The 14,029-nt window shown below is 41.4% G+C and overlaps 2 protein-coding genes across 7 annotated transcripts in view; one reads left to right on the top strand and one right to left on the bottom strand.

The window, feature by feature from the left end:
• Positions 1-2,581, bottom strand: part of STRADB (STE20 related adaptor beta) — a 37,479-nt gene extending 34,898 nt beyond the window's left edge. Inside the window, exon 1 of one of the 3 annotated variants that reach the window (XM_072741016.1) lies at positions 2,357-2,581. The gene's annotated coding sequence lies outside the window, so the exon portion shown is untranslated. Of the gene's footprint in view, positions 1-1,858; positions 2,176-2,356 lie in introns of those variants that run through there. The other 2 variants (XM_026002539.2, XM_026002538.2) reach the window with 2 other exon arrangements.
• A 73-nt stretch (positions 2,582-2,654) lies between these two features.
• Positions 2,655-14,029, top strand: part of TRAK2 (trafficking kinesin protein 2) — a 63,690-nt gene continuing 52,315 nt past the window's right edge. Inside the window, exons 1-2 of one of the 4 annotated variants that reach the window (XM_026002541.2) lie at positions 2,655-2,957; positions 9,897-9,940. The gene's annotated coding sequence lies outside the window, so the exon portion shown is untranslated. The remainder of the gene's footprint in view (positions 2,958-9,896; positions 9,941-14,029) is intronic. The other 3 variants (XM_072741015.1, XM_026002540.2, XM_026002542.2) reach the window with 3 other exon arrangements.

Consider the following 14,029-nt stretch of genomic DNA (forward strand, 5'->3'; position numbering starts at 1 on the left):
TAGTAGAGTATTAACCTCAATAGTTTATGAAGACTGCAACAGATTCAGAATTTTAAAATAGCAACTTCTTTAGAGTTAAAGAACTACAAGGGCACCACCAAAACTTTCCAGATTTTTCCTAACAGAAAGGGTGGCAATGTTCTGAACTTCCTAGTGCTGGGTTTTTCCTTATAACTAAGGAATATCTCTTTCTTGTTAATTGTGGTTTATTATTTCATTTTAATGAAATCCCCAAGTTTAATCAAGGTCCCTGCAAATACCTAAGCGAAAAGAAAAGGAAGATTTTGTAAACAATACATATTATACAGCATTATCCAATTTTACTGTTAAGGAAAGATATGAATTTATTCAGAATATTCACTACAAACCAAAAGTAGAGAAGAGGGGGAGGAAAAACCTCAAAGGGTATGATTATTTAGTCACTTGCTATTCATTATCATCAACTTAAGGCAGTGGTATTTGCTGTAATACAAAAGGGGGAAAGCAATACCTGCCCTGCCCACCTTCCGGGGTGATTGAATCAGAGATACTTCATCTGAAAGGGCTCATAACTACCAAATACTGCACGCATCAATATAAGAGCTCCAGTGGATACTCTGAGAGGTACACTCACATATTACTTACTGGTGGCAGCCGAAAAATGTAAGGCTCACTTGGAAAGCAAGTTGGCAATGTTTCAATAACCATGAAAATACTCATACCTTTTGACCCAGTAAAAGTCTCACTTCTAGCAATCAACTCTAAGGAAATGTCCAAATAAATGAAGAAACCATACACACGTAGAAAGTCACGACACCATTAATCTGAAACAGCCAAGTATTCATTCTCTAAGTGCTTAATGAATGGTGACCATGGTCAGGCACTGGGGACACTCACTGGTGATCAGGGCAGACAAGGCCCTGACCACTTGCAGTTCACATTCTCACAGGAAGATTAGGGAGGTCGCTGATTAATTCAATTTTCTGGTTAACAGGATTTTGTTTCTTGCTTCTTCCACTTCGTATCAGTAAGTTCTTAAACAAGAACAAAAAAAACTTTAATTCTCTTACATTATCTATTATTTCAGAAATACTCCGAAGAAACTGACACGATTTTATGAATTGTGAGTACAAAGGAGTTGTTCCACTGAGGTGGCTTAATCTCACAGATTTCTGCTTTAGATATGCCAGATGCTTAAGAGATCATTTTACCAGACATTTTGAGGTCAAGGCAGCAGCTGCACCTGGTAAAGGGTACAGTTTGGGGTTGGGGGGGGTTGGGCGGGTAGATTTTCTCCTGCACGCTTTCACTAGATGTGAATATAAATCCTTTTTAAAGAAATCATACTTGAGACCCGTATTTCTAAATATATTACATTAGTGTAGTCCTTTGCATTTGTATCTAACAAGCTAATTAGGGTATAAAGCTTTATAAATAATTTAAATTTGCTCCATTATAGAATAGTTCATCCAAAGACTTTAATATCAAAGGTTAACAATTTCTGTGAAAATCACAGGGCGCATTTATTTACAGAACTCGGGTTTTGAGTTAATTTAGGCATCCAGCAGAGGCTATTGTTAGAGGGAACGCAAAAACAACAACAACCCCGATCTCTGCTAAGCCTTAAAATTACTGTAATTTTCAAAGGGACCTTGAGAACCCATAAAATCTCAAAAATTGCAGCGACGCACAACTCGCTATAGATTTCCGAAACTTAGCAACATGACTCATGCTTTCAAAAAAAAATCTTTCCTGAGCGCCTACTGTGCGCCACCCGGACCTGCGCTCGGCAGCCGCCGTGTCACAAAATCCTGACCAAGTTTTCAGGAAAAGGGTGTTTGGCACCACAAAGCCACGAGGGGAAAAACACGACGCTCACTTTAAATACCGGGAACAAAACGAAGCTTGAGCATTTAATTTTGTGAAGAGGCTCCTTCCTCGTCCTGCTTCGAGGGGGGGATCGCGAAGGCGAACTCGCAGGAGGCGGCTCAGAGCCGCGGCCACAGGGTGTCTCCCGCCGGGACGCTCCGCCAGGCTCGAGCGCGCGGCCCGAGGTGAGGGGTGAGGAGGGGGCGGGGAGCGGGGGCGGACCCGGGCAGCTGGCGCCTCGCGCACCTGGCAAGCGCCGCCCACCGCGAGCGCAGGTGCCGCCGCCGCCGCCCGACGGCCCGGGGCTCGGGGGCCGCTCGCCCCGCCAGCCGGACTCCAGACGCCGCTCCCCCCGCCCGCCCGCCCGCGGCCAGGGCGTGGGTTCGAGGCGGGGCGGCAAGTTCCAGCCTCGGGCTTCGCGAGGTGCGCGCGGACCGAGCCGCGCTCCCTCAGGCTCCCGACCCGGCCCGACGCCAGCCCCCTCCTCCGCCCGGCCTCCCCTCTTTACCCTGGCGGCGACCACGACCGGCGACTCTCCTCAGGAGGCCAACGGAGCGGGGCCCCACGGCCCCGGGAGCCCGGCCCACCGAGGGGGCCCTGCGAGCGCGCGGGCCGCGGGGCGCAGCAAGGCGGCGCGACCCGGCCTCGGGCTGCGGGCCTGGAGCTCTGCCCCCGCCGCGGGCAGCCCGCCCGGACTGGACTCGCCCCAGGGTCGCGGCCCCGCCTCCCGCCGCGGGGCCCGGCGGCTTCGGGGGCGGGGCCTCCTCGCTGAGGGGGCGGGACAGGCGCGCGGCGACTCCGGAGGCGGAGGGGGCGGGCGCTCGGGAAGACCACACTTCCCGGCAGGTAGTGCGCCGACGCCGCGGAGGCTGCCGGGAGAGCGGGTCTCCTCCGCTCTTCTCCAATGTCTGGGGCTGCGGAGGAGCCGGCCCCGCTGCCAAAGCGAAGTCGCCGAGTGATGATGTTGTGAAGTCGCCCTCTGTCCCTGCCACGCCCGGGCGGTTGTGGCAGCGGCGGCCGCTTCGGCTGCAGCTCTCGGGCTGCCGCCGCTTTAGACCCTGTTCCCCGAGGGAGCGCGGGCGGAGGACGGAGGACGTCGGGCCGTTCCCGTGAGTAACCTTCCCGCGCGTGACTCCAACTTGCCCTTGCCAACTTCCCCGGAAAGCAGGGGAGCCTCGCCGCGCGGAGCTCCTCCCGGTGCCCAGAGGTCACGCGCGGACATCGGACCCGGGGGCTGCGGATCGCAGGCCTGGGTCTTCGCCGGGCTCCGCCCCGCGAAGGCTTGGTTGGGAAGTGGTTGGTTCCCCAAGTGTGGGTGCGAAGTGATGGGCGCTGGGCTCTGGTCTCCGGGTTCATCCCAGCTGCGCCTGTGAGGAGCCCATCCGCTGCCGGAGAGCATCCCCTGGAACCTCCTCCCTGAGTGATGCGCAGCTTTAGTGCCTAAGCCCCGGTCACCATCTGTGATGTGAGCGAACAGAGAGGATATTGCAGAGCTCTTTCTATGCTCAGTTGGGCCAGACACCACATATCCTTCAGAAGAAACGGTTCACTTTAGTGTCAAGCGTAAATAATAGATGTTGGCAGATGTCCTCTTTAGTACCAGCGTAAAGATGATCTCCCAAACATTTAAAAGAGTTCTGGGTCATAGTAATAATGGTGAACTCGGTTCATTGCCCACCAGCCTTATATTAAAACCTGCATTTTCTGAGCCAGAAAAAAAAAAAAAAAAACAGAGCAGTAACTTTTCACTGGAAATTCATCAAGCTAGAATAGACCATAGGAATAAAATGACATGGACTCTTCTAGTTTTTTAAAAAATTATCTTTCAGTAAAAATTTGTCATGACCTTCACCTCTCTGCTGTAGAATTGAAAGTCTGAGTTACAGTGATCTCCAAATAGCATGTTAATAGCGTTGACGTGACACTTAAGGAATTGTGAAGGGCGTTTGGTGGTGGGAAAGGGCAGGGATGAAGACACTTTATCATCTCAGCAGTTTTTAAAGCTTTCTATTTTTAAAGTTAATGTTCAACAATGTCTCAGACATTCAGCAATCACATGTACGAAAGAGAGTGGTTTGTTATTTTAGATTTTTATTCATACGTTGAAGAAATCATAAGAAAGTACAGTATTTGAGTACAAATATTAAAAGTACAAGTATTTGAGTACAGTTGACCCGTGGACAACACTGGGCTGACGAGCACCAACCCCCTGTAGAGTCAAAAATCCATATATAATTTTTGACTCCCTAGAAACTTAACCACTAATAGCCTTTTTTTTTTATTTTTTTTTTAAATTTTATTTATTTATGATAGTCATACAGAGAGAAAGAGAGAGGCAGAGACACAGGCAGAGGGAGAAGCAGGCTCCATGCGCCGGGAGCCTGATGTGGGATTCGATCCCGGGTCTCCAGGATCGCGCCCTGGGCCAAAGGCAGGCGCCAAACCACTGCGCCACCCAGGGATCCCCCACTAATAGCCTTTTTGATCAGAAACCTTATTCATAGCATAAACAGTTGTTTAACATTTTTTGTGTTATATGTATTACAATTCTGTATTCTTAGAGTAAACTAGAAAAAAGAAAATACATTTACTGTACTGTATCAGAAAACTCAGTGTCTAAGTGCACCCTTGGAGTTCAAACCCAAGTTCAAGTCAGCTGTACTTTCAGTCAGCTGGGCACACCAGTCATGAGCTCTGTGTACATTTGCTCACTTAATTGCTGCAATAACCCTGTTGTGCTAATCTGAGGCTCAAAGATTTTGCTTAACCTAACAAGTGGAAATTCAAATGTAGATCTGCCATGTGTCAAAGTTACAGGTCAGGTAAGTTGTACCTACGTCAGAAATTACCTTAAAGTTTGGATGATTCAAAACTATCTCCCAGAATTATTTCCTAATACTGGTTTCCTATACACCTTGAATATCTAGAAGTTCTGAATCCCTGCTTTAGTACTTTTTTTTTTTTTACATTTTATTTATTTATTTATGGGAGACACACAGAGAGAGAGAGAAGCAGAGACATAAGCAGAGGAAGAAGCAGGCAGAGGGAGAAACAGGCTCCATGCAGGGAGCCTGACATGGGACTCGATCCCGGGTCTCCAGGATCACATCCTGGGCAGAAGGCAGCGCTAAACCGCTGAGCCACCTGGGCTGCCCACTTTAGTACTTTTGAACAGACTGTTCCGTCTGCTTGCCATTCCTGTCGTCCACAGAGCTGCTCATTATGACCCGCAAAGCCCATTTCAAATCCACCTCAGTTTACTTGTGTAAGGCATGCTAGGATTGGATTTTCATCTCAGGGGTCCTTTCTAGTTCAAAGGTTTAGTAATTCTACAATTGAAAATATGAGCCAAAGATTATTATTCTCCACTGGATCCTGGAAATCATGGTTAACATCGGTAGTTGCAAAGGGTAGAAAAACTAGTTTCTTAAAAATTTTACATCAATATAAAAAATATGTTAAACACCAATATAAGGAATGACACAGATAGTAATATATTATCTCATGATTATTTTGAGCTCTTTATATTATCTGTACCAGTTTTTGAACCTCTTTAGTTACCATCTTGTTCAGTCAAGAAATCTGAGGCATCAAGGCAATACATTTAAAATGAGTAAGTGAAGGGACTAAATATAAATAATTCATGGTTTCAGTCATATTTGCTCAGATCTGAGGTGTTCATGTAATAATAGGAAACATTTATGTAATACTGTGTGTTAGATACCTGTCTTAATATATATTTTACTTATATTATCCTCACAATAACACCATGAAGTGTTTTTGTAGATGGCAACTGAAGCAGAGGATGAGTTAACATACCCAAGGTCACTCATCTACTAAGTGGTAGAACTGGGTGTCAGACCCATGCAAGCTCAGAATCTTTAACATTTACTGAGTACCTACTTTTGAACCAACCCCACAACTGGGTGTTTTCATTCTATCATTTGTCTGTAGAGCTACCTTAAATAGAATGTAAGTTCAGCATTTAGTGACTGTCCAAAACTACAAGATAAGTAAATCATTGAGCCAGGATTTGAACCCACTGTTGCCTTTCTTCAAAGCCCTTCTTTTTTCTACTTTCCCTTAATAATCAAATCGTTATTAAATACTTGTGGTGGGCCGGACACTATGCTAAGTGCCAGTAGGGATTTAGCCCCTGCTCTTAAGTGACACAATCAGAAGAGGGAAAGACATAATTGTTATAGTTTATTAATAGGATAGCAGTATACAGAATACAGCATACAGAGGTACTATAGAAACAGAGAGAAAGGGCAGTGAACTCTGCCGGGGGGTGAGAAGGCTTGGTCCACTCTTAGAAGGGTATTTCCTGGGCAAAGAAAAGAAGGGAGTTGTTGTAGGCTGAATTGTGCCTCACCAAAATTTGTATGTTAAAGTACTAATCCCTGTAACTTCAGAGTGTAACTGTATTTGGAGATCGGGCCTTTGAGGAGGTGATTGACTTAAATGGGGCATTTAGAGTGGGTCATAATTCATTCTGACAGGTGTCCTTATAAAAAGAACTTTAGAAACAAAAAGAGACACCAAGGATGTGTGCACAGAGGAAAAAAATTATGTGAGAACACACTGAGAGGTTGGATATCTGCAAGCCTCAGAGAGAAACCAAGCTTGCCAATACTTTGATATTCAACTTCTAGCCTCCAGAACTGTGAGGAAATAAACTTGTCTCATTTAACCTACTCTGGTATTTTCTGTGGCAGTCCTAACAAACTAATTCAGGGATGTTCTAGCAAAAGGAATGACATACAAAAAGCCGTTAAGGTGTGCCAGGTGATTAAGTTTCATGGTAAGAAGTGTTGAGAGTTGAAGTTGGAGATTAGGCTGGGGCCATATTAGGACAATTTTGTATGAAATGCCAAGGAGCTGAACTTTATCATAAAAGGGATAGAATGGAGATGGTTTGTAGCAGAGGAAAAACATTGGATATGCATTTTAGAAAGACTACTCTGACCTTTGTGGAGTATGGATTAAAGGAGATAAGACTGGAAGCATGATCAAAATTAGGTGGAAGCTGAACTAAATATTATCTCAGAGTATTGAAATGACAAACTAAAACATCTATTGTTAACATAAGGGAGATTTTAAAGGGCACAGCTAACCCTTAGGGCAAACATGGGAGCATTTAGAAGAATTTGTATACACCTCTTTGTACCTAGAAACTGGCTTTACTTTTGACATTTTGCTTTCCATAGATAAAGCTTTACTCAACTATCACAGAATATTCAGTATTTTCCCACTAATAGGCACTTTTGTGGTGCTTACACTGTTCTAAATCAAGTCTTCTGACAACCTCATGGACTATCTACTATTACTATCTCCATCTTATACTTAAAGATATCAAAGCACAGGGCAGCCCGGGTGGCTCAGTGGTTTAACTCCGTCTTCAGCCCAGGACCTGATCCTGGAGACCCAGGATCGAGTCCCATGTCAGGCTTCCTGTGTGGAGCCTGCTTCTCCCTCTGCCTGTGTCTCTGCCTCTCCCTCTCTCTCTCTCATGAATAAATAAATAAAAATTAAAAAAAAAAAAGATATCAAAGCACAGAGGTTAAGTAACTTGCCCATGGTCAATAGCAAATGGCAGGTGTTAGATTCAAATTCAAGTAGTCTGTCTTCAGACTATGCTCCTAGCCATTATACTGTATGTTACCATATATTATTTATCAAGATCTTCAACTACCTAAGAAAGGAAGAGGGAATAATACAAAAATGAATTATGTATGCTGTAGGGAGTATATAGTTTTATTAGAGGAGATAAGGAATAATTATATGATTAAAAATGTTTAGAGGAAAGTGGAGAGTATTGGGAAGTAATCTTACTTCAAGTTGAGGCTTTTGGGAAATATGGCATTGGGAAAAAATGGCATTTGAACTAAGATACGAAGAATGGCTAGACTTTGAATATGTTAGAAGGAGGAAGAGATATTAAAGGTAGAAGAAATCACAAGAACAAAGTTATATGATTGGGAATTTCCTAGTATGTCTAGGTAGCTAGTAAATGCAGTCCTTTGTTTTGACTGGGATATATTATGTGGTTGGAGAATCCAGTTTGGGCTTCATGGCGTCACCAAATGTCTGTGACTTATTAGGGAGTGAGGAGCAATGAAAATTGTGAGGTCTGAAGTCAAATGATTGAAGTATACGCCAGATGTAATTATCTTTTAGGAGAGGTTAAAGCTTATCTAGTCCCAACTCATAAGTTAACACTGTCTTACAGATCCCTCTTACTGTTTCAACTCTTTTATGCCTTTATTACAATAATCCAGGTATAATGCAGTAAAAATTTTAAATTATTATTGTCTCTAATCTTTCCATTCTTGAAATTTATCTTGTATTCTGACTCTAGATTTATTTCTGAAATAACATTTTTTAAAAAGATTTATTTTTAAGTAATCTCTACGCCTAGTATGGGGCTCAAACTACAACCCTGAGATCACAAGTTGCATGCTCTACCAAGGGTTAGCCAAGCCCCTCAGATGTCACTTTCCATTTAGAAACTTGTTGCCTTGTGCAATCATGTTCAGACTTCTGAATCTGAACTTGTGAAATTCAAAGCTCCAAGTACTTTCCCCTAATCATTCCCACTTAAATTGTTCTGTACACTGCTGCCAAACTGGGTCTGCCTGCTGTTTGCTCTGGGGCTTTTTTTTTTCTTTGTCCTTTACCTACTGGATACTCCCCTTCTCACTATATGAATCTTTCCATCCTTGAGGAACCCACTTACATCATACTCCTATGTGAAACCAGATCACTAAAAAAAAAAGAAAAAAAGAAAGAAACCAGATCACTTTAGCTAGAAAGCAGTTTTCCCTTCACCTGACTGTATTTAGAACAATTCTGTTCTAATACTCATTAAATACTTATTATCTAGTGGTGTTATCTTCTTCTCTTAGATATCTTAGACCATTAGATCTTAGATTTAATCTAGAGCATGGAACTCAGAAGTTTCCCTAGTAGATCTTAGATTTCTTAAATTTTTAACCTCCCTTAGGGCAGAGGCTACTTTAAAAAAAAAAAAAAGAAATCTCTTTTCAGTCTTTCAGTTTAATTCAGGAGGCATTTATTGAAAACTATCCAATAGGTGGCTAATTGACCAGTTGTTAGCATAGGTCATTTTATTGAGATTTCTTATGTAACTGGCTTCTTATTATGTAATGTTCCTAGCTTTACTAGTGGCTCACATAACCTTGGTGATATCCTGTTTAACCACCCTGTATTATGATTTATTTGTGCTAGAAAATGAGCATACAAAGTCTACTCGAGGTATAGAGGTGTAACTAATTCATGTTGTAAAGATTATTGGGGTCTTTGAAGTTTATCCATATATCTCTGTCAGTATTTGCCAAATTTCAAGTTCTTTCTCTTTAGAAAGCTTTCTGACAATAAGGAAGGAATAGCTCAAATAAAATAGAGTGTAATTTAAAAGTATTATGCTATTTTGTGTAACAATAAAGTTGACAGATGTGTTCATGGTGAAAGAATTCACCTACCAGTTCAGTTAATAGTTCATTTAACAACAAATATGTATTAAGTTGCTTAAGTTCCTGTCATATTCTCATTCTGATTGGAAAGGAAAAAGAAAAGGAGAAGGTAGCACTTCCCTCTTCCTTCCTGGAAGTAAGTTGTAATATGTGTTGTGAAGAAAACAACTTAGATGCTGAGTTAGAAAATAAAGATGGCAGGAGAGGCTACTTTAGATCAATTGGACTGGTAACTTCTCTCTGAGGATAATTTTTCAGCTGAGACTGGAAGGGTGAGAAGTAGTTACCATGTGAAGAACAAGAGGGAAGAATATTCCAAGTACAATAAACAATGACAAAGATCCAGTGATAGGAGAGAATGTGATGAGGAAGTAAAGAAAAAGCCATAACACAAAGCTGTGTCTCTGTGGCTGAGTCTGAGTAAGGAGAGTGGTACAAGATGAAGGAAGAGAAGTAGTCAGGGGCAAGACTAGACCAGACGTGTGGATTTTATTCTAGGTATTTTTTTTTAAGGAGTTTAGTTTTTAAAACATTTTTCTTGTTGTCTTACAGAGAAGAGAGAGAGCAACAAATTGAGCATGGAGGCCTGTTAAGAGGTTAGTTCTTGGACTAAGAGGTAATGATGGGTAGAAAATTAGGATGATAGAAGAGAGGATGAAGAGAAATGGGTAAATTTGAAATATTAGACCATACAGGATTTGGTAATGGATTGGATGTGGAAGGTGAGAGAAAGGAGGCATCTAATGTTCAGTGGATCAGTTAAAGGGATTACAATCAGCCTATAAGAAATTTGAGTGGATAGAAGGAAGAAGTCTGGTCTGAAGAGTCAGATTGGGAGTTATTAACAGTTAAGAGGTAGTTTAATCTATGGTGGTAGTTGGTTTGTACAAAGATAAATGAAAAACAGCAGCAATAAAGAACATAGTCACAGTTGGAATTTTAGGAAACACCAACATTTAAGGATTAAGAGAAGGGAACTGGGTGATCCAGTGAAGGGATTTGAGAAAGTACATTCATTGTAAGATGTAAGCTCCAGGAGACCCATAGGAAAGTTGAAGTAGGGAGTAGTCAAGAGTATTGAACCAGAGGTACTTAAGATAACAACTAAGAAAGTACAATTGAATTGATTAGCAGGGCCTATTGATGACTAAAGGGAAGGCGGTTTCAGGAAAAATCAGATTGTAGTAGGGTTGAGGAAGGAGTAAAAGATGAGGAAAAGGGAGGGTAAATACTCTGAAGAAGCTTCATTGAGGATAGAGTGGTACCCAGAGGGGAAGCCAGAGGCTAGAGGGGAACCCAGAGTCTTGAAGAAGGGAGATTTTTACATTTTAATTTTATTTGCTTTTAATAAAATGGAAGATTTTGAACATGAGAATAGGCCAAGGAAGAGGGTGTGACTAGTGGATAGGGATAACTGGTGGAACAAAGTTTAAAGAAGGAAGGAGTAGAGACTTTTAAGTAACATATATTTTATTTTTTCACTGGGTGAGAAAATTATTTTCTCATTACTTGTCATATGGGAGACAATTTGAAAGGTATATGACGAAAAATAAGTTTCTCTCCCCCTTCTAACTTCCAGCCACACAGTTCTTCTAAGAGGGTTACTAATTTACACTCCCATTAATGAGTGTGCAAGGACATGATTGAGATTATGCTTGTACTTAATTCTCAGAGTTTGGAGAGAAAGCTAGGTATAGATTGTGTGGATTTATCGGTGGGAGGAATGAAAGTAAGAGAGCACAGATAGGGGTTCATAGATGAGCGTAAGGGATATGGTATGGAATGTCTCCAGAGAGTATATGTAAGCAGGTAATGGAGGGCATGCCTATGGTGTGAGGCCCATGGATGATGACTGAATTTACAGCAGCCCCACTCCCCATGGTTTTGTGACCATACAGAAGAATTTAACTAGTTCTTTATATTTAAAATTCATGTCAGCTTAGAAGATGAACTTCTCAGAAATTCATCACTTAAGTAAATACTTGTTCTGGATCCAAGTGCCAAAGCCCTGCTTTCTACTCTTAACTGCTTTCTGTCTTGGGCATGTTGTGTGGTGGTACTTTGGGGCCATTCAGGCCAGTGCTATAAATCAAAACAAAGGGAAACTTGTTAGTTAAGAAAGAGCATTCTCTGAAGGAAGAAAGAAAGAGGAGGAGACTAGAAACCAACTAAAATGTCTCTGAGATGGTACTAGTATTCCTAAAGCATATAACTTAAAAATTTTTTCCAATCATTTTTATCTCTTTAGCTAGTACTAGGCTAAAAATCACTGCCTTTTCCTTTGTCTTATTCTTAATCACATGTTCAGAAGACTACAAAGGAGATGTAGCAGTTGTGAGTTTTTTAAGAAACTATTTGATCATTTGATTAGTTTATTTTCTTTAATATTTTTTTCCGATTTTTTTTTTTAAGATTTTATTTACTTATTCATTAGAGACAGAGAGAGGGGGCAGAGACAAAGGCAGAGGGAGAAGCAGGCTCCATGCAGGGAGTCTGCTGCGGGTCTGGATCCTGGGACTTCAGGATCATGACCTGAGCTGAAGATAGATGCTTAACTGCTGAGCCACCCAGGCGTCCTTTTTTCCAAGGTTTTATTTAAATTCCAGTTAGGTAACATATAGTGTAGTATTTTCCAAGGTTTTATTTAAATTCCAGTTAGGTAACATAGAGTGTAGTATTGGTTTCAGGAGTAGAATTTAGTGATTCATCACTGACATATATAACACCCAGTCCTCATCCCAATAAGTGCCCTCCTTAATGCTCATCACTCATTTAGCCCATCCCCCTACCCACCTCCCTCCAACAACCTTCAGTTCTCTATAGTTCAGAGTCGTTTATGGTTTGCCTCTCTATCTCTGTTTTTATTTTTCCTTCCCCTTCCCCTGTGTTAATGTGTTTTGTTTCTTAAATTGATGTGGAGCTTATTTTAAATGCATCCATAAACAGCTGCAGATGCTGCTAGTAAGAAACATAATAAAACTAAGCAACAAGCCAAAGATTGTGTCATAGCTCTCCTATGACACTGACAGCTAGTTCTTTTTACTTTTTAACAAAAAAGTGGGTACTGTTATTGCTATAAAAATGATAAAGTGCCCTAGGACACCTGGGTGGTTCAGTCAGTGTCTGCCTTTGGCTCAGATCATGATCCCAGGGTCCTGGGATTGAGTTCCACTTCAGGCTCCCTGCTCAGGGAGTCTGCTTCTCTCTCTACCCCTCCCCCCTACTCGTGCTCTCTCTCTCTCTCTCTCTCTCTCTCTCTCTCTCTCTTTCTCTCAAATAAATAAATAAAATCTTTAAAAATGATAAAGTACCATTTGACAGCAAACTCATAGTTTTTCATAAATCAAATACAGTGTTTTCTTTCAAATGTTCAATCTTTGCTTAATTTTTCAAGGCAATTCATTTAATTGATATTGGACTGAAATGTATTAGTAATCAGTTTTTTGCTCATTAAATTACTTCTGTAATTCAGTGTATTGACATTTTTAATCTTTAAGCTCATCATCTTTAATCTTTAAGCTCATAGTTAGATGTATTTCGAGCCTGCTATGTAACTGTTGCTTTTAGGTTTGGGGTATCCAAAAATAAAATAACTTCATTCAAAGAGCTCACAGTATTGTAGCAAGGAAGAAAGTGAGCTTGGGTAATATCCAAGATGAAGAGTCAGTAAATACTGATTAAGGAGTAAGAACATAATGAAAATTTTTAAGATTTCCTAAACTGAGCACCTGAGTGGCTCAGTTGGTTAAGTGACTGCATTCTGCTCAAATCATGATCCCAGGGTCATGGGATTGAGTCCCACATGGGCTTCCTGCTTGGCAGAGAGCCTGCTTCTCCCTCTTCCTCTGCTGCTCCCCCTGTTTGTGCACTCTCTCTTTGTCAAATAAATAAATAAAATCTTAAAAAAAAAAAAAAAAAAAGATTTCCCAAACCATTTTTTCCATGTTTGTAGTCTACTGTGTATTTCTCTTTAGTGATTAACATTAAAATTCTCACAAAAGAGAGAAGAACCTATACTTTTTTTTTGGAAGACAATAAAGAAGGGACAGAGTGTATTCATAGCCAGCCTATAGAAAAGAAAAAAGAATACCAGGTGAGAAAAGGACTTGACAAGATTGCTAAAGGGAGAGAAGCAAGCCAACTAAATCCCTAGTGCTGGAGGGATGAAAGAAAGAAAGTTACTTGAGGAAACAGCCAAGGGCAGAAAAACAGGTCCTAGGGTTCAATCTCATGCAGACACCTTCTGGGTTCTCTGATAACCTGGTTTATCTGGTTTCTCAGCCAACAGCAGGGTAGAAAGCAGAGAGGCACACTGCAACAGCAAAGTGTAATGCTTGATAGTGCAATGGTGAGGAGGAGAACAAAATAAGAAGTAGTCTTAAAATCTCCAAAAAGTTAACATTTCACACCATTTATTGTAGGAAAAAAGAGCTCTTTAAAAATATAATCCAGAGGTTATAGCTATAGTCACTATATTATGATGCAGTGATTGCTAGTCATAGTAATGACCCTGAGTCATCCACTTCTTTTCGGTCTGTTCTAAGGACTTTTCTCCACCTGCCCACCCCCCTTATACAAGTTGGACTTTTCTCATTCCATGTTTTAACTTTAGGGGGAAAATATCTTAATACCTTAATATCTTAGGAAACTTGGGGAAAGTTGCTATTTAAATTTTTGATTGTTGC

This window comes from Vulpes vulpes, chromosome 16, assembly GCF_048418805.1.
Source record: "Vulpes vulpes isolate BD-2025 chromosome 16, VulVul3, whole genome shotgun sequence".
Classification (NCBI taxonomy): Eukaryota; Metazoa; Chordata; class Mammalia; order Carnivora; family Canidae; genus Vulpes; species Vulpes vulpes.